This window comes from Saccopteryx leptura, chromosome 10 (assembly GCF_036850995.1).
Source record: "Saccopteryx leptura isolate mSacLep1 chromosome 10, mSacLep1_pri_phased_curated, whole genome shotgun sequence".
Taxonomy (NCBI): Eukaryota; Metazoa; Chordata; class Mammalia; order Chiroptera; family Emballonuridae; genus Saccopteryx; species Saccopteryx leptura.
The window spans coordinates 65,610,525-65,636,950 of NC_089512.1; the positions used below are offsets into that span (position 1 = coordinate 65,610,525).

A 26,426-nucleotide genomic window follows, 5' to 3' on the forward strand; every position below is an offset into this window, starting at 1 on the left:
TGAACCTGCTTCCCACATGCTATGTGATGTGCAATTCACATATTTTGGCATTCTAAATATCACATATATGGTATAGGGAGTTCAGAAATATGTACTTTAGAAATTTTGCTTGCAGTCACATTTTTATTCTTAAAGTGGTCTATGTAGACTCATACTTATTTTCTGTTCTTTAAAATCAGAAGTCACGTGCGGAGGACCCGGGTTCGATTCCTGGCCAGGGCACACAGGAGAAGCACCCATTTGCTTCTCCACCCCTCCGCCGCGCTTTCCTCTCTCTGTCTCTCTCTTCCCCTCCCGCAGCCATTGGAGCAAAGATGGCCCGGGCGCTGGGGATGGCTCTGTGGCCTCTGCCTCAGGCGCTAGAGTGGCTCTGGTCACAACATGGCGACGCCCAGGATGGGCAGAGCATTGCCCCCTGGTGGGCAGAGTGTCGCCCCATGGTGGGCGTGCCGGGTGGATCCTGGTCGGGCGCATGCGGGAGTCTGTCTGACTGTCTCTCCCTGTTTCCAGCTTCAGAAAAATGAAAAAAAAAAATCAGAAGTCATCCTCAGTACTGAGTAGAATTCTTTTATTAATTGTGGCAGATAGAACATTTGTTCAAATACAACCACTATTATTTAATTCAAAGTGCACATTTTACAATAAATTGCATCAGAAGCTTTTTCAATTTTTCCATTCCTCTAGTAGATCTAAGTGTACCTTTTAAAGTTATTTATTCTATATTATCATTATATGAATATTTTAGGATTATAATTAGCATAAAATGCAAAATTTATTATGCCAAAATAGAAATTTAATGTAGAAAGAACTTGATTGCAAGTTTTAGTGGAAATAAGATGTATAAGAAGATATTAAAGAATACTTAAAAAAACTCAGTAGTGCAGTTTTACAATATATTTGGAAGCACAATTGCACCTAGTGATATTTGTAAAGATCATATCTGAGATAGTGTCATCAAAGATCAAACATTTGTAAGGTTTAAAAAGTGGTTCCCAGGGTTAAGGAAAGGGGCAAGGGAGGGACAAATATACGGTGCTGGAAAATGAGTTGACTTTGGATGATGAGTATACAACACAGTCAACAGTTCAAATGCTATAGAGATGTTTACCTGTAACCTCTGTACTCTTATTAATCAATATCACCTTGCTAAATTTAATTTTCTAAATAAAATTTTTTAAAAAAGAAAACACATGGCACAAAGCAAAGAAAGAAAAGCACATTTAAGCAAACTAACTCTAAATAATCTTTATTGAGCATCATAAAGTTACTGTCATTTATCTGAGCTGGATGCTGCTCTTGACTATCTTGTAATCCAGCGGCCTCACTCAGAAGTCAGGATTTTCCATGTACATATGTGATTAAAAGTACTATTGAATACTTTCACTTTACTTGGTACTCATGGCATTTCCTGCCACCTGTCAGTTTGTCCTTGACAATATTTGAGATAAACCAAAGTTGACCTGGAGAGGATGGTTTTCCAATCAGCTATTCCAATTTTTCCCTAGTGTTTCTTGTTATATTAAAATTCAAATTCTTGAAACACATTTTAATTAGTGACCATATTAGACAATCGTATGCTAAGCGTTGGTTAGTATGTTGAAAATAAACATGAGAATTCTCATTAATGCCACTGTCTGAATAATTAGTTGAGGATCGTGGACCAAGCAGCAATAAAAGCAAGTTGGCTTCTCCTGGGAGCTACAGGCTGACAGGCACATCTTGGTCATTAGTGTGCCCCACCAATACTGTCATGTTACAGTGTCACATTAGCTAGTGCCCCTTTCAGAGAGAAGCCAAACCTACAAATTATCCTCCACATCCCTGGAAACCATGTTTGTGAAACCTGTGATTGAGTGTGAGTAAATTATTAATGTGGCTCATAAATTAGATAGTTTACAGGCTTGTAACATTTCACAAGTAGATAATAAAGGGTAAAAACTGTTCTAGTTTGCTTTGTGCTGGTGATCCACTGATTTTTCCTTAAGGAGCCCACAGCTGACAATGATTTTGTTAAGAGGAGCGGAAACATGGAGTGTTAGAGCAAATGTTTGGAGAATGTAGTCTGACAGGAAGCAAGTGTGAGCCCACTGGAAACGGTGGGACGCCCCTCGCCCCCTCCTTGCTCTGAGAGCACATGATGGCGGCCTCTTGCCTGTGGTGGTGGTTGCTCATCAATGAGTTCATTGATTATGTTTGAACAAGTACATCCTTTGCCAATTGAAATTACCTTTAAAAATACTTTTGATGCATTTTATATCATATTCTTCAGCTGCTATGCTGAAGATGAACAATGCTTACACATCATGTCAAATCCATGTCAAAATGAAGAGTCTTAAGCCGTAATATATTTGGCAAACAGTTTATACTCACATAGACAACTGATACCAAGAAATCATAACATGGACCAGTCTTGCCAGAGTCCATCTCATACCAAGAAGAGGCACTTGCACGGAGCACCACCTCTTAACCCTCTTCTGAGCTCTGGTAGACAGTGACGGAGTTTTCAGAGATACGAGACTATTCAAATCATAAAATTTCATACACTTTTTCAGTTTCAGCTTGTCTGTCTGACTGGATTAGAAAACATATACATTCGTGGAATTTTATGTACATTTACTGTTGAAAGAGAATAACGCACACTGACACACTGAAGAGCCCCTGCCTCCTACTCATTCTGTAGTTCCATGTCCCCATGTTCCAGAGTCCCTTCTGCCATCTCAAGGACTGCAGAGGTGGCAGTATCTTTCAAGGACTTGTGCAGAAAAGGCCTGGCATGCAAAAGCTTTCTGAAACTATTTGAGGACGAGTTGACTTATCTTTTAGCAACTTCAACATGTGGGATTGGATTTGGTAAATATTCTAATAACTAAGCCACATGAGCCCACAGCCTTAGCCTGAGCACACACACAGGCTGACTGTTTCCGAGAGTAGGCTATGTCACACTTCCTCCTATACGTATTTTAGATACAATTACAAGAAAAATTGTCAACTGTGGCGAGCAAGATTTTGCACATGTGTGTGCATGTTCATTTCCTCTCACCATTCTACTGGGTGCCCTGAGTGACTAAAAGACCAGAACCCCAAGCAGAATCATCGTTTGAACTCGTGGATAACCTGCCCTGATTTCTCAGGATGACATGACATTGCCATTATGAAAATTCATCCTAAAGAAATAAGATGATGGAAGTTCAAAGCACCAAACTTTCCAAGTGAGCAACAGTGCCTTCAAGAGTGGTAGTTGCACTTGGCCATATAACGGTTCACACATTTCTAGCGCACTGTAATGCTGAACTCGGATTAGGAGAAGGTGACATGCTGATTTCAGAAGGGAAAGAACAAAATACATGCTTAGTTGCAACCGTTGTATATGTATAACATGTATTGTACATATTGTATGTATTCATTATCACTCACATTTGTATACCTACGTATACCATTGTGAAGCATCATGATCAGCCCCATTCACTTAGCCTTTGTTCTTTCTGTTGTCAGTGTCCCTCTGCATGTTGCTGTCCTGTGGCACTATGCGCACCTCCAACCAGTGACCTCCAGGCCTTTTATGGCTGTGAGACACATTAAAAGGTAAGCGACAAACAACACTAACATTGTGTTCTTCTTAAAATTGCCACCCGCCTTTGCAGGTGACATAGTAGTGGATATGGGAGTTGCTAGCACAATAAAGGGATGTTCTATTATCAGACACAGATTGCTAAGCCAGCAGGAATAGGTTTTCTGTGCTCCATGATAGCCCTATGGCTTTTAAGAGCAAGAACCATAACCTGGATTATATCTGTGCAGAGTTGATCTGATGCAGGGTTGGCAGACTGTCTGCAAAGGGGAAGACAGTTTTGGTTGCAACTGGCCAGCTCTGCTGATGCAGCACAGAAGTAGCTATGGACAGTGTGTAAGCAAGTGGGCATGACTGTTCCAGCAAAACTTTATTTAAAAAAACAAGCCATGGGCCCTTTGGTTCAAAGGCTGTAGTTTGCTAACCCTTGATCTAATGCATTGAAGGGGGACCTGTTGCCTGCAAACAAGGTACTGTACTGGATGTCAGTCCCTCTGTTCTTCAGCAAAACATTAATCAAGAAAAAATGAAAAATTTAAAAATACTCGCCCTTAGTACCACATGGGATATATCTGTAAGCCTGAGACAAGATGTAATGTATGTGAAACTCCTTCCACAGTCGTTCCGGTTCACCTAGTGGAGTGTGTGTGCTCACTGGCCTCTTTAATCACACGGCCTTTCATGAGCTACGTGAGTGTGGGGAGAGCTCTTTTGTTTTCTGAGTACTGTGGCTTGTCTGTACGTTCCTTCTGTTTTACAGTTATGGACAAGCTGCTGAAATGTCTTTCTAGTATCAAATATGGATGAAGGGATCAACGGGTAGATTTTGGCAAGCTAAAGATCAAATGCCAATGAAGAGCAATTAAATTTCCTTTAATCATCAGAATCTGAGAGTGTTTTAAGATATTCCACCTTTAATATAGGTCTTAATAAATAATAATGCTTTCGATGTCTGCAAGTATGTTTGAATTTCAGAAGTCTTACATGTTAAAACATAGAGACAGGCTCAGGAAATGCGCTCCTCTGGAATAGCTGTAATGATGAGGGAAAAGCGTACTTAAACAAATAGCTTGGTGAATAGGTTAATCAGATTCCCAATTCATAAATTTTCTAGTTATTATTTCTTTTACAAAAATAGTAATATTGTTTTTAGATATGTTTTTATTATTATGTCACTTAAGAATAGTTTTCTACTAATGGAAATATCAGTCAAAACAAGTGGTTGTGTATTTGGGGTCTTGGAAGATGTCTGGTGGGGGAGGCAGTCTGTGCCTTCTTCCTGTCCTGGCTGCTGACTCAAGTGTGGCTTTCCATTCAAGGACCACGTCACAGCTGCCATCTCTTTAGCCACTGCCTCTGCGCCCAGGAAGGAAGGCACAGAGCAGGGACAGAGATGTAGCCCTCCCCCCAAGGCAGGCTTCTTTAAAGAACTTTCCCTCCTAAGGAGCATTCCCCAAAGTCTTCCTCAGGGGCTTCTGCTTACATCTTTTTGCCACTCCTAACATGACGGCGTTTGGGAAATGTATCCTTAGACTTGAGAGAGTTGCTATCCCAGGTAAATTCCAGGTTCTAGTAGTGATGAAGAAAAGAGGAATGGTTACTGAACAACAGCTGTGGTTACTCACACAGACTCATGATATCACTGTTTCTTACATGTTTGATATTTATTTTCAATAAATGCCTTGTCTTCTATTGACTTGCAAGGAGAATGTCTTATTTGAATTTTAGCACATTAGAATTTTAACCTATGCAGTTCTCAGCAGAGATATATACCTCAGTAAGTATCTTAGTACCATAATATTCTTACTGGAAGTACCACGGCAAATCTGAGAAATAATTTTCTTTCTCAAGAGAGTTATCAACCGTAATTTAAACTCCTTAATTTTCTATTGGATTTACTGCCCCCTGGATTTAAGCTCTTGTTAAAGCTTGAGGACCAGCACAAGGTCCTAGTGGCCTGTAGGCTCACGCCCAGGTCTGTCCTTCCTGGCACGTGCAGGGGTGTTCACTGTCACTGCACTGCCCTCTGCACTGTCCCTCCAGTGTGGGCTGGATGCTACTCTCCACTCTGGTCTGTGACTTGCTGCTCCTGTTATTTCTGCTGGATTCTCACCTTGGAGGATGGGGAGACAGGTGAGTCAGCCCTTTCCCATTTCTCTATTCCAGATTGGCCTATATGTTATTCTTGTGAAAATTTCCACCTCGTAGAATGAGTAGAATGAGACTTCTCTATGCTTCAAGATGTATTCTCTGCCTATACTGGCCTGTGATACATGCCCATGAAACATGGTAGTTGATGCACTCACCAGCGTTGGTTGGGTGCTTGCTATATCCATATATGGTGAGCGGTATGGTTAAGAGTGACTGCTTTGAAGTTAGATCAGCCTGAGTGACCCCGGGCAGCTGCTGAACCTTTCTGGGCCACGACTCCTCTAGGAAATGAGGGTAAAAACAGGAGCTAGCTCCTCATGGTGATGCTGTGAGGAGCTTAGCACAGATGCTAGTAGATAATTGATGTGGCGCAATCCCTGTTTCCAGGAGATTTACCATCCTTTGGCTGGTTCATCGTGGTGGCTATGCTGGTAGATAGTGTATGTTGAACACTCTGTTGCTTCCCACCTGATTGCCCCTTGTCTTTAGGTCGAGCCTTGGGAGGTGGTCTTGATGCCCATCTTCAAGGCTACTGCAGCCATTTATACAACCGACAGCCCTGTTAACAGAACTTTGATCTCTGCGACCCATTTTGACAATTTTCCCTAAAGGTGAACAGTTTTTTTGTTTTTATTTCTGGTTTTTTACTTACTCAGATAATGGGTCTGCCTAGCAAGCAGAATTCACTAACTCCTTTCAAGTTGGTTTTGCTAATGATAATCTGAAACTCAAGTGTTTCACTCTCTGTGATGCTGATCACCCACCTCATCTGAGTTCTTGCCCCCGTGCTGAGTCTGCACTGCAGGTCTGGGGCCCTTAGGTCTTCTTGGAAATGGCCCTCAAATAGCAGTGTCCTCTGTACACAGAGCTTCTGCATGTCTGGCAGGAATTGTCAGCAATGCCCATGGATGGCCCAGTTGACAGAGTGTCCCAGAGATTGAGGAGTAGCAGCAACCACATGACCATGGCCGGTTGTTGAGTTTTGAGGCACCGTTGGGTGATGTTAGGTGAAGCCACACTACCTGTTGATTGCACCTGCAGCGATTTCATTGGATGTGATACATCACAGAGTTGATGGGCTTAGGGGAACTGACCCCAGACTATTAGTACCCATCAAGAGTCTGCTTAAGTCTAGCAAGAAGAAAAGAGTTCTGGAGCCCTGGCCAGTTGGCTCAGTGGCTAGAGTGTCAGCCTGGCGTGCAGACATCCTGGGTTTGATCCCTGGTCAGGGCACATGAAAAGTAACCATCTGCTTCTTTTCCCCTCACTCTCCTCTTCTTTCCTGCAGCCCGTGGCTCAGTTGGTTCAAGTGTCAGCCCCAGGTGCTAAGGATAGCTCACTTGGTCTGAGTGTCAGCCTCAGGCACTGAAGATAACTTGGTTGGTCCTAGCATCAGCCTTAGCCACTGAGAATAGCTCGGTTGATTTGAGTATAGGCCCAAGACAAGGATTGCCAGTCGGGTGCATGCAGGAGTCTATCTCTCCTCTTCTCAGTTAAAAAAACTTTTTTAACATAGCTCTGTTTTCAGAAGGTAGTTGACTCTGGAGATAGTGGCCTGTAGATCTTGCCTGTTAAATCCTTGTAAACTTTGAGCTGTTGCTATATGGTTTTAGATATTATACTTGATACCCTGTCCATGCTCATATGCCATACAATTTCTCTTGCCTCTGGACCATGACATGCTGGAACAATTTCTGTGTTTCACAGGGCTCACTCCTTCTTGCCCCTTAGAGCTCAGTTCAGTATCTACTTCTCAGACTGCCCTCCCTGACCACTTGCATTAAAGGAGATGTCCCTCCTTTCCCTTCTCACTGTTCTCCTTCCAAGCTTGTTTGTTCCATATATTGCAGTGTCTGTCACTTTCTGAAGGTACCTATTCACCAGGTTGTAAGCAAGGGGAGGAAGGTCTTCTGGTCCAGTGTGGCTTCCTCATGGCAGACAGTGCCTAGAAATGGTGGGCATGCTCATAGTTAGTATGTTTTGGATCAGTCAGAATACATTTGGGGATTTTCCTGTGAATATCTGTATTTTCATGGCCTGCATCTGGGTGAGGAGGTCAGAGAAAAAAATGAAACCCTTTAATTATAGGAACAAGACACTACCCTTGGGTTTTCTCTGGAAAGTTTCCACGACCCACTGCACTTGTTTTGACACTGTGTGTGTCCAGTCCAGAAGGGGTTATACATCACTTTCCCCAGAAAGGGAGAAGCATTTGCCATTTGGGCCTAACATGTGTTGTGGGTTGTACAGGTAAGTGAGGACATTGGAGTCCCAGCGCAGTCCTCAGCACTCTCGCTGACGCTTTGTCCTTGGGTGATTACTTTCCCGGGGCCTCAGCTTACTTATCTGAGGCTCGGATAGTAGCTTATAGTGGTCTTGCAGAGATTAAATGAGACAATAGGTGCTTTGCACAGGGTCTGGGACCAGAACATGATGTTGTTGATTAGAAAGATCAGCAAAAGGTACTAGGAGTTAAATTGACAAAACTAACATTGCATTTTCTTGCTTCATTTTAAGTGGTGAACACGGTGAAGAGCCTTTGCTCATGTTTAATGCCCTGAATTTACTTTAAAACCAAAAAATACAAAATGAGGCAGTGCGGTCATCTATTTTATATTTGTTTTTTTTAATAAATAAATTTTTATTAATTTTAATGGGGTGACATCAATAAATCAGGGTATATATATTCAAAGAAAACATGTCCAGGTTATCTTGTCATTCAATTATGTTGCATACGCATCACCCAAAGTCAGATTGTCCTCCGTCACCTTCTATCTAGTTTTCTTTGTGCCCCTCCCCCTCCTTCCCTCCCCCCTCCTTCCCTCCCCTTGCCCCCCGTAACCACTACACTCTTGTCCATGTCTCTTAGTCTCGTTTTTTTTTTTTTTTTTTTTTTTTTTTCATTTTTCTGAAGCTGGAAACAGGGAGAGACAGTCAGACAGACTCCCGCATGCGCCCAACCGGGATCCACCCGGCACGCCCACCAGGGGCGGTGCTCTGCCCCCCAGGGGGCGATGCTCTGCCCATCCTGGGCGTGGCCATATTGCGACCAGAGCCACTCTAGCGCCTGAGGCAGAGGCCACAGAGCCATGCCCAGCGCCCGGGCCATCTTTGCTCCAATGGAGCCTTGGCTGCGGGAGGGGAAGAGAGAGACAGAGAGGAAAGCGCGGCGGAGGGGTGGAGAAGCAAATGGGCGCTTCTCCTGTGTGCCCTGGCCGGGAATCGAACCCGGGTCCTCCGCACGCTAGGCCGACGCTCTACCGCTGAGCCAACCGGCCAGGGCTTAGTCTCGTTTTTATGTCCCACCAATGTGTGGAATCCTGCAGTTCTTGTTTTTTTCTGATTTACTTATTTCACTCTGTATAATGTTATCAAGATCCCACCATTTTGTTGTAAGTGATCCAATGTCATCATTTCTTATGGCTGAATAGTATACCATGGTGTATATGTGCCACATCTTCTTTATCCTTCTATCTTTTTTTTTTTTTTACAGTTATTAAAGGCTTTAAGCAAACTCTTGGCCAATACAGCAAGAATCCATAAAAGAGTAGTGTCCTTAACAAGTTCACCAAGTCCAAGTTGGCCCCAACACCATGCCAAATCCCTGAAAAATGCAACCCAACCCCAGTTCAGTCTGTTAGGAGCTGTCCCAAGGAGCAGGAGTTCAGGAAAAGTCCAAATCCAGGAAAAGTCCACATGGCACTGGAATTGTTGTCACAATTCTATACTTTGCAGCTCACGTCCAAGTCCAAATGACTGCTGCTTCTAGCTGGTAATGATTCAGGTAGACTGGAAAAGCCATCTGCAGCATGTGTGGAGATGGAGTTTCTGTTCTCCTCTGCCTGGAGAGATGAGACCAGGTTGCTTTCCCTGGAGCTCTGCGACTATGTCATGGTAAAGAGAACCTTGGGATACACTAAGCTGAGTGGCAAAGGTAGATTCATAATAAGAGTTGGCAAAAGGGGGAAAGAGAGCTCTAAATTAGGAGTAGGTCCCAGCCTGAAATATGAGTGGGGCGTTGAGGTAGGAGGAATAAAGGAAACACTATATATTAAACAAAGCAGCAGAAAATAAGACTATCAACACCCACAACAGAGATCTTCGAGGGAAGAATAAAAAACCTGACTATTCAGGCAAGACATAGTTAAGTGGCCCTTGTGCAAATGAGATCAGTTTACCTGCTTCTTGGAAGAAATACCCTGGGCTCGTCCACAGTGTCATAGATGGGGCCGACGGCTCTGGGCACCTTCAGCCTTCAGTGGCAAACCCCAGCATTCTGGGCAAGGTTAGGTCATAGGTGGCTGGAGCAGGGCTGGAAGAGACTGAACCCTCCCTTAGAGGAGCGAGGGGGAAGCCTACCTTCCAGTGTCTCTGTTTCCTCACAGCAGAGGCATGTAAGTCTGGCAGGCTTTAGCTCAATGACCTTCCTTTCCTCTATTGAAGCAGGACCCAGATGGCAGCCTATGAGACCCCTTTGGGGTGTTGGAGCCTTTAAAGGCGCATCCTAAAAGCTGGTAGTTCCCCTGATCTCTGTTGGGCTTTTTCTGCCTCTAGGTATCTTAAAAGCCATGCTCAGAAGATCTCGATGAGGGGTTTGAGGATCCCCATCTGCCTATATAAATCTTTCCAATATATCTGGGGCTATTTGGAAAAAGACAAAACAGTGTTATTAGCTGGATCAAATAAAGAAGGTAGTAGTTTGCAGTAGAAAAAGATTTGGCATCTCATGTTCATCAGCACTCAAAAGAAATTTAAAAAAATTTTAAGTAAAAAGCATGGTATGGTAGACCCATAGGAGTTCCAGGATATGACTCCCCCCTTTTAAATTTTTTTAAATTGACCTTAAAATATTTCCTGGGTACACTTTAATAATACCTTGACTTTAAAGAGTGTAAGAAATACACATAATTCGAAAGGTTTGACAAAATACAGTAAATGCTTTTGCTCCATATGCAGGAGCATTGTCAGTTTAACCAGTTTAGGAAATCCAATAATAGAACAATGCATACAGACAATGAGCTATAACATGCTTAGCAGCCTCTCCTGTTCTGACAGAGGTTGCTATAAATCCAGAATAGGTATCCATTGTAACGTGGACATAGGACTGTTTGCCAAATGAAGGTATATGAGTAACATCCATTGCCAAAGTTGTCCTGGTAGGAGTCCTTGAGGGTTAACTCCAAATGAAGGGGCAGATTGTAGTATAGGACCCCTTGGACAGGATTTCCCAGTCTGCTGTGTGGCTTCCCGAGAAAGTTGAAACTGTTTACACAGGGCTGCAGCGTTCTGGTGATGAATAGTATGAGACTGAATTGCTCTATCTGTCATGGTTGCTCCAAATAATTTTCTTTTGGGTAGCTTGATCAACAAGGGCATTCTCTTGTGCTAAAGCTCCAGGGAGCATGGAGTGAGCTCGAGTATGTCCTGTAAAACATGGAGCTCTATGTTGACATACAAGTCTTTGAAGATTGAGGAAGTGCTGAAATAGTTCATCAGCATTTGTCCCTAAGACCGCAGTCTTTATAGTGGATACACCATAAGTAAATATTTGCTGTCTGTATATAGATTAAAGGGGGAATATGGCAAATGCTGAAAAGCCATGATAATGGCCTATAATTCTAGTCTTTGAGCTGATTTTAAGTTGACAGTTTCAGTATAAGGTTGTCCATTGATTTGCAAGAGCGATTTGCCATTTAGTGGAAGTTTCTCAGAGCATTGTTGTTGATCGTTTGAAAAAAGGAACAACAATAATTTTGAGGCTCAAAACCTATAAGCTGTAAGGGTCGCCTATGCCTCTTGATAATCCAGGAGGCAACAAGATCAAAATATGGAAGTGTATTCCATGGGCTATTAGATGGTTCAATGTGCCCAAGCTGTAGCTGCTCTTGTACCAATTAAGCAGCTGCCCTAAGTTTCTCCTGAGAAAGGGGCCATTGGTCTACCCATACAGGATTATCTGATTTCCAAGTAATTGGGTCTGCACAATGCATTATTGAGGTAGCAGGAGCTACCAAGGCCCCTATGCTAAATTTTGATATCCTAATCCACACCTTCTGGTATTGGGTGCCACTTCTATGGGGGTGAGAATTCCTTGCTGTTCTTTCCCTAGTCCCTTGGTGGGCAAAAATCCCTGATCAAGCATCTGAGTACTGACTAAACCATTAGGACTGACAAGCAACGCTCCCATATTTTTCAAAACATCTCTACCCCACAAATTAACTGGCCATCCAGGGAGCACATAAGGCTTAAAAAATCCAGAATGACCTTCTTAATCTTCCCAATTTAGAAAACTAGAACTTTGTTGAGGGGAATTACTCTGCCCTATACCTTGTAATTCTGTGGCTGCTGCATGAGTGGGCCAGGAAGGAGGCCAATGTAGTTTAGCAATAACAGATACATCAGCTCCAGTATCTAAAAGTCCTTTAAATTTATGCTCATGTACTGTTAGTTCCATTTCAGGGCGTTCCTGACCTTTTTTTTTTTTTTTAAATCCAATTGGCAAAATCAGAGGAGCCAAATCACCAATTTGCTTGGGGCCCCTTTTGCAGGATGTGGCCTGAGAAGCAGAATTAGCTTCCTTATACTATTCTTCTAACTGCCTGAATTAGCCATGAAACACATTCTTTTTTTTTTAAATTAATTTTAATGGGGTGACATTGATAAAATTGTCTTTCTTTACCTTCTAACTGGTTTTCTTTGTGCCCCTCACCTCCCCCAACCCCCTCCCTCTCCTCCCCTCCACCCTGTAACCCCAACACTGTTGTCCATGTCTCTGAGTCTCATTTTTATGTCCCACCTATGTATGGAATCATATAGTTCTTAGTTTTTTCTGATTTACTTATTTTGCTCAGTATAATGTTATCAAGGTCCATCCATATTGTTGTAAAAGATCTGATGTCATCATTTCTTATGGCTGAGTAGTATTCCATAGTATATATATACCAAAGCTTTTTAATCCACTCGTCCTCTGATGGACACTTGGGCTGTTTCCAGCTCTTTGCTATTGTGAACAATGCTGCTATAAACATGGGGGTGCATTTCTTCTTTTCAAACAGTGCTATGGTGTTCTTGGGGTATATTCCTAACAGTGGTATAGCTGGGTCAAAAAGCAGTTCGATTTTTAATTTCTTGAGGAATCTCCATACTGTTTTCCACAGTGGCTGCACCAGTCTGCATTCCCACCAGCAGTGCAGGAGGGTTCCCTTTTCTCCACATCCTCACCAGCACTTATTCTGTGTTGTTTTATTGATGAGCGCCATTCTGACTGGTGTGAGGTGATATCTCATTGTGGTTTTAATTTGCATTTCTCTAATGATTAGTGATGTTGAGCATTTTTTCATCTGCCTATTGGCCATCTGTATGTCCTCTTTGGAGAAGTGTCTATTCATTTCTTTTGCCCATTTTTGGATTGGATTGTTTGTCTTCCTGGTATTAAGTTTTACAAGTTCTTTATAAATTTTGGTTATTAACCCCTTTTCAGACGCATTGTCAAATATATTCTCCCATTGTGTAGTTTGTCTTTTTATTCTGTTCTTATTGTCTTTAGCTGTGCAGAAGCTTTTTAGTTTGATAAAGTCCCATTTGTTTATCCTGTCTTTTATTTCACTTGCCTGTGGAGACAAATCGGCAAATATATTGCTGCGAGAGATGTCAGAGAGCTTACTGCCTATGTTTTCTTCTAAGATGCTTATGGTTTTACGGCTTACATTTAAGTCTTTTATCCATTTTGAGTTTATTTTTGTGAATGGTGTAAGTTGGTGGTCTAGTTTCATATTTTTGCAGGTAGCTGTCCAATTTTCCCAACACCATTTGTTGAAGAGGCTGTCTTTACTCCAATGTATGCTCTTACCTCCTTTGTCAAATATCAGTTGTCCATAAAAGTGTGGGTTTATTTCTGGGTTCTCAGTTCTGTACCATTGATTTATATGCCTGTTCTTATGCCAGTACCAGGCTGTTTTGAGTACAATGGCCTTATAATATAACTTGATATCCGGAAGTGTGATACTTCCCGCTTTATTCTTCCTTTTCAAGATTGCTGAGGCTATTCGTGTTCTCTTTTGGTTCCATATAAATTTTTGGAATATGTATTCTATATCATTGAAGTAAGTCATTGGTATTTTAATTGGTATTGCATTGAATTTATAAATTTCTTTGGGTAATATAGACATTTTAATGTGTTTATTCTTCCTAACCATGAGCACGGTATATGCTTCCACTGTTTGTATCTTCCCTGATTTCTTTTATCAATGTTTTATAATTTTCCAAGTACAAGTCTTTAATCTCCCTGGTTAAATTTATTCCTAGGTACTTTATTTTTTTGGTTGCAATGGAAAAGGGGATTGATTACTTAATTTCTCTTTCTGACAGTTCATTGTTAGTGTATAAAAATGCCTCTGATTTCTGAGTATTGATTTTATATCCTGCCACCTTGCTGAACTTATTTATCAGGTCTAGTAGTTTTTTGACTGCGACTTTAGGATTTTCTATATACAATATCATATCATCTGCAAATAATTATAGTTTTACTTTTTTTTTTCCAATTTGGATGCCTTTTATTTCTTTTTCTTGTCTGATTGCTGTGGCTAGGACTTCCAGAACTATGTTGAATAAGAGTGGTGAAAGGGGGCACCCCTGCCTTGTTCCTGATCTTAAGGGGATTGCTTTTAATTTTTGCCCATTGAGTATGATATTGGCTGTAGGTTTGTCACAGATGGCCTTTATTATGTTGAGGCATGTTCCCTGTATTCCCATTTTGCTGAGAGTTTTGATCATGAATGGGTGCTGGATTTTATCAAATGCTTTTTCTGCATCTATTGAAATTATCATGTGGTTTTTCTCCTTCCTTTTGTTTATGTGATGAATCACATTGATTTGTGAATATTGTACCAGCCTTGCCTCCCAAGAATAAATCCCACTTGATCATGGTGTATGATTTTTTTCATATATTGCTGGATCCGGTTTGCTAATATTTTGTTGAGGATTATTGCATCTAAATTCATCAGGGATATTGGCCTAAAATTTTTTTTTGTGTGTGTGTCGTCTTTGCCTGGTTTTGGAATCAGAATTATGCTTGCCTCATAAAAGGAGCTTGGAAGTCTTTCTTCCTCTTGAATTTTTTGAAATAGCTTGAGAAGAATAGGAGTTAGTTCTTCTTTGAATATTTGGTAGAATTCACTTGTGAAGCCATCAGGCCCAGGACTTTTCTTTTTTGGGAGTTTTTTGATAACTGTTTCAATCTCATTTGTTATAATTGGTCTGTTTAGGTTTTCTGATTCTTCCAGATTAATTTTTGGAAGATTATATGTTTCAAGGAATTTGTCCATTTCCTCTAGGTTGTCTAGTTTTTTGGTGTACAGTTCTTCATAGTATTTTCTTACAATATTTTGTATTTCTGGTGTGTCAGTTGTTATTTCTCCACTCTCGTTTCTAATTTTATTTATTTGAGTCCTCTCTCTTTTTTTCTTGGTGAATCTGGTTAAAGGTTCATCATTCTTGTTTATCTTTTCAAAGAACCAGCTCCTGGTTTGATTGATCCTCTGTATTGTTTCTTTAGCCTCTGTGTCATTTATTTCTGCTCTGGTCTTTATTATTTTCTTCCTTCTACTAGCTCTGGGCTTTACTTGCTGTTCTTTTTCTAGTTCTTTTAGATGTAGGGTCAATTTGTTTATTTGAGCTTTTTCTAGCTTCCTGAGGTATGCCTGTAATGCTATAAACTTCCCTCTCAGGACTGCTTTTGCTGTGTCCCATAAATTTTGAGTTGATGTATGCTCATTATCGTTTGTTTCTAGGAATTTTTAAATTTCTTCTTAGATCTCATTGTTTACCCATTCGTTATTTAATAACGTGCTATTTAGTTTCCAAGTATTTGAGTATTTTTCAGTTTTTCTGTTGTGGTTGATTTCTAGTTTAATGCCATTGTGATCAGAGAAAGTGCTCGATATGATTTCAATCTTCTTAAATTTGTTGAGACTGCTTTTGTTCCCTAACATGTGGTCTATTCTAGAGAATGTACCTTGAGCACTTGAAAAGAATGTATATTCTGCTGTTTTAGGGTGAAAGTTTCTGAATATATCTATTAAATTGAGTTGATCTAGTGTGTCCTTTAAGTCTGCTGTTTCTTTGTTAATTTTATTTCTTGAGGATCTAACTAATGATGTTAATGTGGTATTGAAATCCCCTACTGTTGTAGTATTGCTGATGATCTCACCCTTTAAATCCATCAAAGTCTGCTTTATATATTTAGGTGCTCCTATATTAGGTGCGTAGATATTTATAACGGTTATATCATCCTTTTGGATTTCTCCCTTTATCATTATGTAGTGACCTTCTTTATCTCTAACTATAGTCTTTGTTTTAAAGTCCATTTTGTCTGATATAAGTATTGCTACCCCAGCTTTTTTTCATTTCCATTTGCATGAAATATTTTTTCCATCCCTTTATCTTCAGTCTATGTGCATGTTTTGTTTTAAGGTGTGTCTCTTGTAAACAGCATATGTATGGGTCCTGTTTTCTTATCCATGCAGCTACCCTTGTCTTTTGATTGGATCATTTAATCTATTTACATTTAAGGTTATTATTGATATGTAATTGTTTATTGTCATTTTATTCTTTAAAACCGTATTCCTCTTTTGCTATATTCTTTTTCTCCTTTGATCTGTTTACAACAGGTCTCTTAGCATTTCTTGCAGCCTTGGTTTTGTTGTAGTGAATTCATTGAGTTTTTTTTTGTTTTTTTTTGTTTTTTTGTCTGTAAAGCTTTTTATTTCTCCATCAATTTTAAATGATAGCCTTGCTGGATAAAGTAGTCTTGGTTGTAGGCTCTTGTTCTGCAGTACTTTGAATATTTCTTGCCATTCCCTTCTGGCTCAGTGTTTCTGTTGAGAAGTCATCCTTATGGGGACTCCTTTGTAGTTGATAGTCTTTCTTTGTCTAGCAGCTTTTAATATTTTCTCTTTATCACTTAGCTTTGGTATTTTAATTATGCTGTGTCTTGGTGTTGATTTATTTGGGTTTCTCCTTAATGAAGTTCTCTGTGATTCCTGAACATGTGAGTTGTTTTCCTGCCTTAATTGAGGGAAGTTTTCAGCTATGATATGCTTGAACAATGTCTCTTTTCCTTGTTCTTTCTCTTCTTCTTCAGGAACCCCTACGATGCAGATGTTATTTCTCTTCATGTTGTCACAGAGCTCTCTTAGAGTTTCCTCAGACTTTTTGAATCTCTTTTTTTTTTCTGCTCTGCTTCCGTACCTTTATTTATCATGTCCTCTAACTTGCTGATTCGATTCTCTGCTTCATCCATCCTGCTTTTAATTCCTTCCATTGTGTTCTTTATTTCAGATACTGTATTTGTCATTTCTGACTGATTCTTTTTTATTATTTCAATGTCCTTTTTTATATTTGCTATCTCTTTATTTAGGTGTTCGTAATGACTATCTATTGTTGTTCTAATATCTTTGAGCATCCTAACAATCGCTATTTTAAACTCTGCATCTGGTAATTTGGTTATATTTGATTCATTTAGGTCCCTTTCTGGGGATTTCTCTTGGTTCATTTGTGTTGCATTTCTTTGCCTTTGCATTTTCTCTGTGTAAAGGAAGGTTTTGGCTACTGGAGTCCACTGGGTATGGCTTCTGTTCCCTAGCTATGGTCTGTCTGCAGGCCCGCCACCCCCTCTTCTGTTGCTGTCTAGGGCTTTTGGGTTTTGGCATTGCCAGTGCCTGCCCACTGGGGCTGTTGCTGTGGTTTCCACCTCTCCTTTACGGGAATGGCTGTGATCACGTGCTCAGGTGCACATGCCTTGGTGGCCTTGGCCTTTGCCCCGCCCCCGTGGGTGGCGTTATGCTCGGCCCTGAGGGCAGTGGCGAGCACCTTTGCTCAGCTGCGGGTCTCTTTCTGTTTCTGGGCTTTCACCCCGCCCTTGCAGGAGGAGCCCACTCGTGGAACAGCTGCTAGCCTTGGCTCTACCAGCCGGGCAGTACTGCATGCCCATGCTCAGCTCAGTAGTAGAACTCTGCCTGTTCTGGGCTTTTGGCTCCACCCCCGCGTGAGGAGCCGGCTCCCAAGTCAGGCCACAAGCAGGCCACCTTGCCCTTGCGGACAGGGCAAGGCTGTGCTACTGCGCCCTTGCTCAAGGGCTGGTCTCCACCGCTTCAGGGGTTCCCGCCTTTCTCCCTCAGGCTGGATTACAGGCTGCCAGCAGCTGGGCTTGACCACTTTTGCACGCCTACTCTTCCCCAGCCGTGGAAGACTGAGCTCACACATGAGCCCAGTGGCGGCCAGCAGGCTTCCGTCCCTGCCGACAGAGCCGCGCCTCTGCGTCCTGCCGCTGCCGCCCTCCAGCAACCCTCAGCCATGTGGGCATGGGCGCTGCAGTTCAGACCCTAAGACTCAATACTGTAGACCCAAAAGCTCCCTCCTTCTAAGCGACTCTGCTCTGAGTGCCACGGGAGAGCTTGTTTGGCTGGTGTCCTGCTTCCCTTTGCTGGTATTGCTGTTTCCGGGGGAAATATTCACTTCAGATTTGGGGAGTGACTTGTCCCAGGGGTTAGGGTGGCTGTCTCCCAAAATGTTACTCCCTGTGCCTCCTATATTACACTCTCTTCCTGCTACTCCGGTCCTCTCTCCCTGTCCCCCGGAGCCCCGGGTGAGTGGTTGTGAGAGAGGTGTTCTGCGCGGTCCCTTTAAGAAGAATCCTGGGTCTGAGAAATCAGACTCTTTCTCACAAACAGTATCCTGACTTGTTTCCAGCTCAATTCTGTCCGTATGCCTCTTCTAGGCTCTGGGGCTGCAGGCTGGGGCTTTGTTCCTGGGGCTCAGGACCCTCCCCTCTCTGCTAAACTCACTTCCCGCCATGCAAGTCTCTCCCGGATGCCATTTGCTCCGGAGAGTTGGGCAGCCCTCTCCGCATTTCCACTTTTCCTACCAGTTCTTGGTGTGGCTTCATCAGTGTTCCTTGGTTGAAGTGTCCTCTTAGTTTAGTCCAAAGTTGGTTTTTCCAGATGATAGTTCTAAAAATTAGTTTGTAATCCACTTTGGTTCTGGGAGGTGGATGTTGGTATGTCTGCCTACTCCAGCGCCATCTTGTCTTCTCTTATATTTGTTGTTGACATGTTGGCTACTGGTTTTTTACAAATTGCAATGTAATACAATTCATATTCAATGTATGTGAAAAACCTCAAATGCTGGGTGGCCCAGTGAATGGAGCCTCATCCACAGCCACAAATCCTTGGATTTGCAGAACTCAGGGGGCTGTGCTGTCCTGAGGTCGCCTGGCTAGGAAGCACTTTGTCCCTAAGTTAATTGGAGCTGCTGTGATCTCTTGCCTCACGATAATCCATGTCTGTAATTTTTTGAAAATTCTTAATTTTTCAACACTTGATGTTCTGTCCCAAAAATTTACATATTACATTTGAAAGAAAACTCCAGTCTAGACAGATTGACGGAGTGAGATAGAAGTATCTTTCAGTGTTATCTGGTTTCTTTCTGCTACCTGCTGAGTGAGGGTCTGTGTCGCCATGTTGCTGCAGTACACGCGTGCTTGCACGCTTGTCCCGGAGCGTCTGCTGTGTTTGAGCTGAAGCAGAGAGGAGCTCGGTCTGTCTGCGTGTCCCTTAGCTGTTTGCTGGTGAAAGATGAGCTGCGTCAGGTCACATACTCTTATTTCCATGATTCATGGAATAGTGAGGCTTATCTAAGAAATGGAAAGAGCAACTGGTTTTACTAATTTATAATTTATACCCTTTTAACTTATAAAAATAAAAGAACATGATTAGATATAGGCATTACATTTGGTTTCTTTAATATATATTTTTTAGAGTTCATTTATTCATTTTTAGAGAGAAAGAAGGGGGGAGGAGCAGGAAGCATCAGCTCCCATATCTGCCTTGACCAGGCAAGCCCAGGGTTTTCAACCAGTGACCTCAGTGTTCCAGGTCGACGCTTTATCCACTGCGCCACCACACACCAGGCCACATTTAGTTTCTTTCTTTTTTTTTTTTTTTTTTTTTGGTAGTTTTCTGAAGTGAGAAGCAGGGAGGCAGAGAGACAGAGAGACAGACTCCTGCATGAGCCCAACTGGGATCCACCCGGCATGCCCACCAGGGGCTATGCTCTGCCCATCTGGGGCATTGCTCTGTTGCAACCAGAGCCATTTTAGCACCTGAGACAGAGGCCGTGGAGCCTTCCTCAGTGCTTGGGCCAACTTTGCTCCAATGGAGCCTTGGCTGCAGGAGAGGAAGTGAGAGACAGAGAGGAAGGAGAGGGGGAGGGGTGGAGAAGCAGATGGGCGCTTCTCCTGTGTGCCCTGGTTGGGAATTGAACCCGGGACTTCCACACACCAGGCTGATGCTCTACCACTGAGCTAGCTGAACAGGGTCCACATTTGGTTTCTAATTGCCATTTTTAGTAAAGAAAAACGCTAAAATTCTGGGAGTTTTAGTCAAGTGATGCAAACAATTCAGGAAAAATGTTTATTAAACTGATAACGTTTTCTGACCTGTGGTGACGCAGTGGGTAAAGTGTCGACCTGGAACACTGAGTTTGCTGGTTGGAAACCCTGGGCTTGCCTGGTCAAGGCACATATGACAACCAATCAGTTAACAACTAAAATGAAGCAACTGTGAGTTGATATTTTTTGCTCCCTGCCCCCCGTAAAATCAATAAATAAAATCTTAAAATAAGAAAACTGATAATTCTTCAGAGTGGCAAAGAATCTAATTACATGTCTTAAAAACATGGAACACTCCATCTCCAAATACCCCTTCAGGAATTGAAACAACAATCGCGCAAGGGGAAGCAGAGCTGGGCAGTGTCCATTCAGTGGGCTTGGCGGTCTGGAGCAGCCCTCACGTGGCCTCTTCCCCGTGCCCTCTGCCTGGGTACTGGGCCGGGGGGTGGGGCTGGGCATTTTCTCTCAGGGTTTGCAGTGCAGCTCATGTTCATGTCCACTCTGGCGCAGCAGCCCTCAGTGTCAGGGGGGTCTGGTGGAGATGTGGCAGGGGTAGAGTTTCTGAATGCCAACTCTTAGAGACCATCAATAAACCTTTACTCTTAGTGTTCTCATCAAGAGAGGCCATGCCTCACCTTTATCTATATCTGTTCCAAATCATTCATTAACGATGACACAAATCCATTTTAAATATATTAACTCACAAAACTCTGTGAGAGGGATACAATTTTAAAAATTCATTTTTTGGGTGAGAAGATTGAGGCATAGTGATGTCAAATGACTTCCTGAGACTTTCTGCTTCTAAAAGTAGAGCTGGGATTTGAACCCAGGCACCCCTTTCCTGGGCCTTGGCTCTTAACCACTGTGTTATTGTATATGGTCTTCACTATGCAGACATTTTCCCAAGGTGTTGATCTGTAGGCACTGCGTTGCTTTAGATATGTTTTCACCCTGGGACTGCCTGTATGCCACATGTTGAACCTTACCACTCCAGGGCCATCTAGGAGGCCCTGTTTGATCCTATTAGACTTTTTCAGGTGCTTTGATTTTTTTTGCTAGTACAAGAGCAATGGGAAATAAAGTATGTCCCAATATGATTAAGTACAAGGGCAGCCACTTAGTGGGCATTCTTCTATCTTTAGTTGGATATGCCTGCTAAGACATTTTCTCGAGTCTTTTGAGTCATTTTTTCTCTAGTACTTTGTTACAATTAACCTTGTCTCGGTAGCCCTCATTTTGGTTTGCATTAACCCCTGACCCCGCAGCCGTTGGTGCATTCCCCACAGTCACCTGTGTGAAACAATGTAGCAAGCGGGAGGCATACTTCCCAGAGCAGCAGTCCTGTACCCGGGCCACGTTCCCGCTCGCAGTGTCAGAATGTTCCTTCAGCTCTTGAGACACAATTATTTGGAAGGCTTTTTGTTAACCAGGGTGAAGACTTGGGGTATTAAAGGTAACACTGGTTAACAAAATGAGACCCTTTGTTACTTGGTCAGCAGAATTACAAATTCATGAGCTATATCTTGAGAACTTTCACTTTCAAAACTAAAAATACTAGGCTTGTAAAAACATACACACACACACACACACTATATATAAAAGCTAGTTACAAGGGACCACAAATAAGCAATTTTTACATACAGGGTTTGAAATACCAATATGTCCTTGTTAACACAAACAGCAGACCATTTTTAATGCCTGTTTAAAATACTGAGCCTACTTATTTGTTAGGTATCTTTGGTTACTTGTGACTAGCTTAGGTAGAAAGAAGAATTACCACTGACCCTTGAACTACATGAAGGTTAGGGCTGTCAACCCCCCATGCAGTTGAAAATCCACATATAACTTTTTTATTAATTTTTTAAAAAATTATTGGTTTTAGAGAGACAGAGAGAGGAAGGAAGAGAGAGAGAGAGAGAGAGAGAGAGAGAGAGAGAGAGAAGCATTCATTTGTTGTTGCATTTAGTTGTGCATTCATTGGTTGATTCTTATATGTGCCCTGAGCAGGCACTGAACCCTCAACCTTAGCTTATTGAGATGATGCTCCAACCAACTGAGCTACCTGGCTAGGGCTCCATGTTTAACTTTTGACTCCCCTCAAACTCCAGTCATTTCTCAGTATCCACGGGGATTGGTTCCAGGACCCCTGGGGACACCGAAATCTTGGATGCTCAAGTCTCGTATGTAAAATGGCGTAGAGCAATGCATACATGCAATTGACCCTCTGCGTCTGCGGACTCCTAACTGCAGATCAAAATCAGTACAGGTGTTTATTGGAAAAAACATCATGTGTAAGTGTGCCCTTGACATTCAAACCCATGTTGTTCAAGGGGCAGTGTGATTACCTAATGATTCTGAAAAGCCGAATTATAGGACCGACTTCAGGGTCAGCTGGAGTGAAGGGTGCATCTCATATTTTTAAGTTTTGTTCTTGGTGTCTTGGCTGTGCTGTGCTCTGCTGGACACATTCATAAAGGTACTTACCAGGCTCTGGCATGATAACTATTCATGAATCTGTTTTCATAGCAACTTCAGCAGAAAAGAATCTTTTCTTAAGTTCTACAAGCTGTCATAGAATTTGAACCTTCCTGATCCTGTGATTAATCAGGTGTGTGGGAATTACCTATTGCTGAAACTGTCTCTGGGGCTGTAGCTGAACTGGGGTGGGGCTGGGAGTGCAAGTGTGGGAGTGGGTCACTAGAGTCATGCACGGTGTTCAAGGTTGGTGTTCAATCTACACAAAGCAGTGGAAAGTGGGTAGAAAGGGTGCTGCTTTCAGAAGAAGGAGGAATTCTAGGAAGGATGGCTGTGTATGTGTGTACTGTAGGCAGTGTGCTTGGTGAATACATAGGATTATAGGTTTCTTATACATGCCCTGAGTGGGGATCGAACCTTTAAATGTCACATAGCTAAACAATGCTTGAGTATCCTCAGATTTTTCCCATGAAGCTGTCTGCTCAATATCTGGACATCTAAAATAACATTCACTACCTTGGAGGTGGGCTGTGCCTCAGAATACTACCTATGATTCTGCTCGTGAGGAGCCAGGAGTTCATTCACAGCTGTAGTCTCCATCTATCCAGCTGTGTTCTCCGTCTAGCCTTCTGCCCAACCATCTAGCTACCATTTGTTACTATTCTAAGTCCTAAAGCAAGATACTTGATTTTAATTTACTTATATCTACAAGGTAGGCAGAAAGATCAATTATAATACAGTGATTGAGAAGCGACAAGAATCCCGGTGGAGTGTGTATATTTGGAGGGGAGGAGGAAAGCTAGAAGAGCAGGAGCAACGAGACCTGACTGGTCCTTAAAGGATTTGTAGAAATTGCCAAGTAACCAAGTGGAAAATGGTCACATTTGCTGAATTTACCATCTCTTCTCAGATTAAACCCTGTATTTGGGCTTACATTTGAATTGCCTAGCAAAATTGACTTATAAATACCTGAGCTAGGCCCTGGCCAGTTGGCTCAGTGGTAGAGCGTCAGACCGGCCTATGGAAGTCCTGGGTTCGATTTCTGGCCAGGACACAAGAGAAGTCCCCATCTGCTTCTCCACCCCTCCCCCTCTCCTTCCTCTCTATCTCTCTCTTTTCCTCCCGCAGCCAAGGCTCCATTGGAGCAAAGTTGGCCCGGGCGCTGAGGATGGCTCCATGGCCTCCACCTCAGGCACTACAATGGCTTCAGTTGCAGCAAAGCAACACCCCAGATGGGAGGAGAATCGCCCCCTGGTGGGCATGCCAGGTGGATCCTGGGACGGCACATGCGGGAGTCTGTCTGCCTTCCGCTTCTCACTTCAGAAAAATACAAAACAAAACAAAAACAACCTTCACTAAGTTAAGATACACATTTTCTTTAGGATACATTGATGATGTTAGTAATAGGAATAGTCAGCTGATGATGAAAGAGTTTTGTGCAGGTTAGCCACTTGGCATCTTTCAGGTTACCTCAGTCTTCTCTCTCCTAAGTACAGATTACCTGAAGTTTCTATGGAGCAAATTTTTGTGACTTAACTTACGGAATTCTTAACACTTCCCAGGAATTTTGAAAAGATTGAATATTGTTTGTTCACACATTCTTGTGAACAAAATATATTCTGAAGGTTGGTTTTCATATCCAATACCTGAAGATAAAAATAGTACCTTCCAAAGGGTTAAGGATTTTGTGGAGAATAAACATACTGATCCCATGAAACAGGGATATGACACTGATACCTACTAAGCGCTCAGTATATGTTATTCATTGTTATTAGAGAGCATCTAGGATTTTACCTCATATGTGCCCAAAGGCTTTAAAGTTCTGGAATTAAATCAATGACTAGTTGATTTTTAAATGTTTTTATATCCTCTGCATAGAATTTTTTTTTCACGTTAACTTATAAAAAATAAGGCTATTAAAGATGGTAACATTTAGCAAAGAACTTTAACTCCACATGATTTTAATGCTTCTCTGAATTAATAATTTTCATGTCCATCATATTTTCTCCTTGGCCCACAATTCATCCCATATTTGGATCTTGGCAAAAGATGACTTGGTTAATTAGGCAGTCTGTTAACTCTGATTACTAAGTTATAACAGTTCATTGTGGAAGCATCACTGTGTGATTTGGATTAAAAGGTTCTTTATCTTATCAAAACAAATTTACATTTATGAGTAAGTATATTGAAATTCACTAGGTTAAAATGCTGTATTTCATAAGAAAAATTTTAAAAAGATAAAGAATTATTTCCTCTTAAGTTTTAAAAAAAATTATTATGACATTCATCACATTATCTTTCACTAGGAATATACTTAAAGCTTGAAAATTATAGCTGATTTAATCCCTCTATTACAAATATGATGGATGCATTGCATTTTTATTGAAACATAATTTAGTGTAGCAGCACATGGTTATCTCTCAGTTCTGACCATGCTCGCCTTTGATACTGGACTGACTTGTAGGGATGACTCTTGACTGTGTTGGGAATTAGTGGGTTACTTTAAGGCTCACTCTTTAAGGCCTTGACAGTTATTAAATAAAATTGGGCCTTTGTAGTCCCTTCTCTTTTTTGTCTAATCATCATTACTGACGGGTAGTTGGCGTATCAAAACCTTGCTTGCTCCTCTCAGTCTCTGCTTCTCTTCTTTCTTGTCTTAGCATGTAACACTCTTGTGGAGAGCGAACAAACAAGTAAACACAGGAATAATTTCTCAGATCCAGCAAACCCTGGAATTTGTGTTAATTTCCTCTCAAGATTCTATCAGCTATCAGTAGCATTCAAAAGATCCCACCTCACCCTTCTCTCCCTCCCTGCTGTGCACAGATAGCCACATGTGTGTATTCATGCCTGAGCACACACACAGCTCAGTAACTGGAACCAAGAAGGTGTTTCTTTTTTGTTTGTTTGTTTGTTTTTTGTATTTTTCTGAAGTTGGAAACGGGGAGGCAGTCAGACAGACTCCCGCATGCGCCCAACCGGGATCGACCGGCATGCACACCAGGGGGCAATGCTCTGCCCATCTGGGACATTGCTCTGTTGCAACCAGAGCCATTCTAGTGCCTGAGGCAGAGGCCATAGAGCCATCCTCAGCGCCCAGGCCAACTTTGCTCCAATGGAGCCTTGGCTGCAGGAGGGGAAGAGAGACAGAGAGGAAGGAGAGGGGGAGGGGTGGAGAAGCAGATGGGCACCTCTCCTGTGTGCCCTGGCCAGGAATCAAACCTGGGACTCCTGCATGCCAGGCCGATGCTCTACCACTGAGCCAACCAGCCAGGGCCCAAGAAGGTGTTTAATCAGTATTTGTTGAAGACTGATTGGACAAGTGGAAACACTGACATCATCCTTCCCCAGGTTCCTAAACTGCTCTTAGAGCTGGTCCCACATCCAGAACCCTATTATTTCATCCATTGAGAACCCTATTATTTCATCCATTGAAATATAATATTTATTTTAAAAATAAGCTTACTGCAGTTCAACCTTCATGGCTTGCTGTGTTTTAGTTTCATGGGAGATAGTGTCTTGATTGATCTTGTTGGCATGAATAGGGTAGAAATAGGAGACCTTAGTTTTTAAGCTTTATTGAGTCGTAGCATCTAGTTTATACAAAACTGGCTTTTCTAAGTCTAGAAGAGTCTTCTAATGTTATAAATAGCATAGAACTTTGCTTAACTCAGAATGGAAGTTGGGGTTTTATGAATTTGATTATTTTCTCTTAATTGGGAACATTTAAAAATAATCCTAGGTGACTCTCCTTGTGGAAGGGCTCAGAGTTGCTTGTTCGATGGC

The 26,426-nt window shown here is 42.0% G+C and overlaps 1 protein-coding gene across 14 annotated transcripts in view; it reads left to right on the forward strand.

Moving 5' to 3' along the window:
- FOXP1 (forkhead box P1) overlaps positions 1–26,426 on the forward strand; it is a 650,161-nt gene that overhangs the window by 226,079 nt on the left and 397,656 nt on the right. For 13 of the 14 annotated variants that reach the window (XR_010747235.1, XM_066351748.1, XM_066351745.1 and 10 more), the window contains one exon: positions 3,493–3,582. The exons of the other annotated variant lie outside the window; for it this stretch is intronic. The gene's annotated coding sequence lies outside the window, so the exon portion shown is untranslated. The remainder of the gene's footprint in view (positions 1–3,492; positions 3,583–26,426) is intronic. 14 annotated transcript variants of the gene reach the window in all.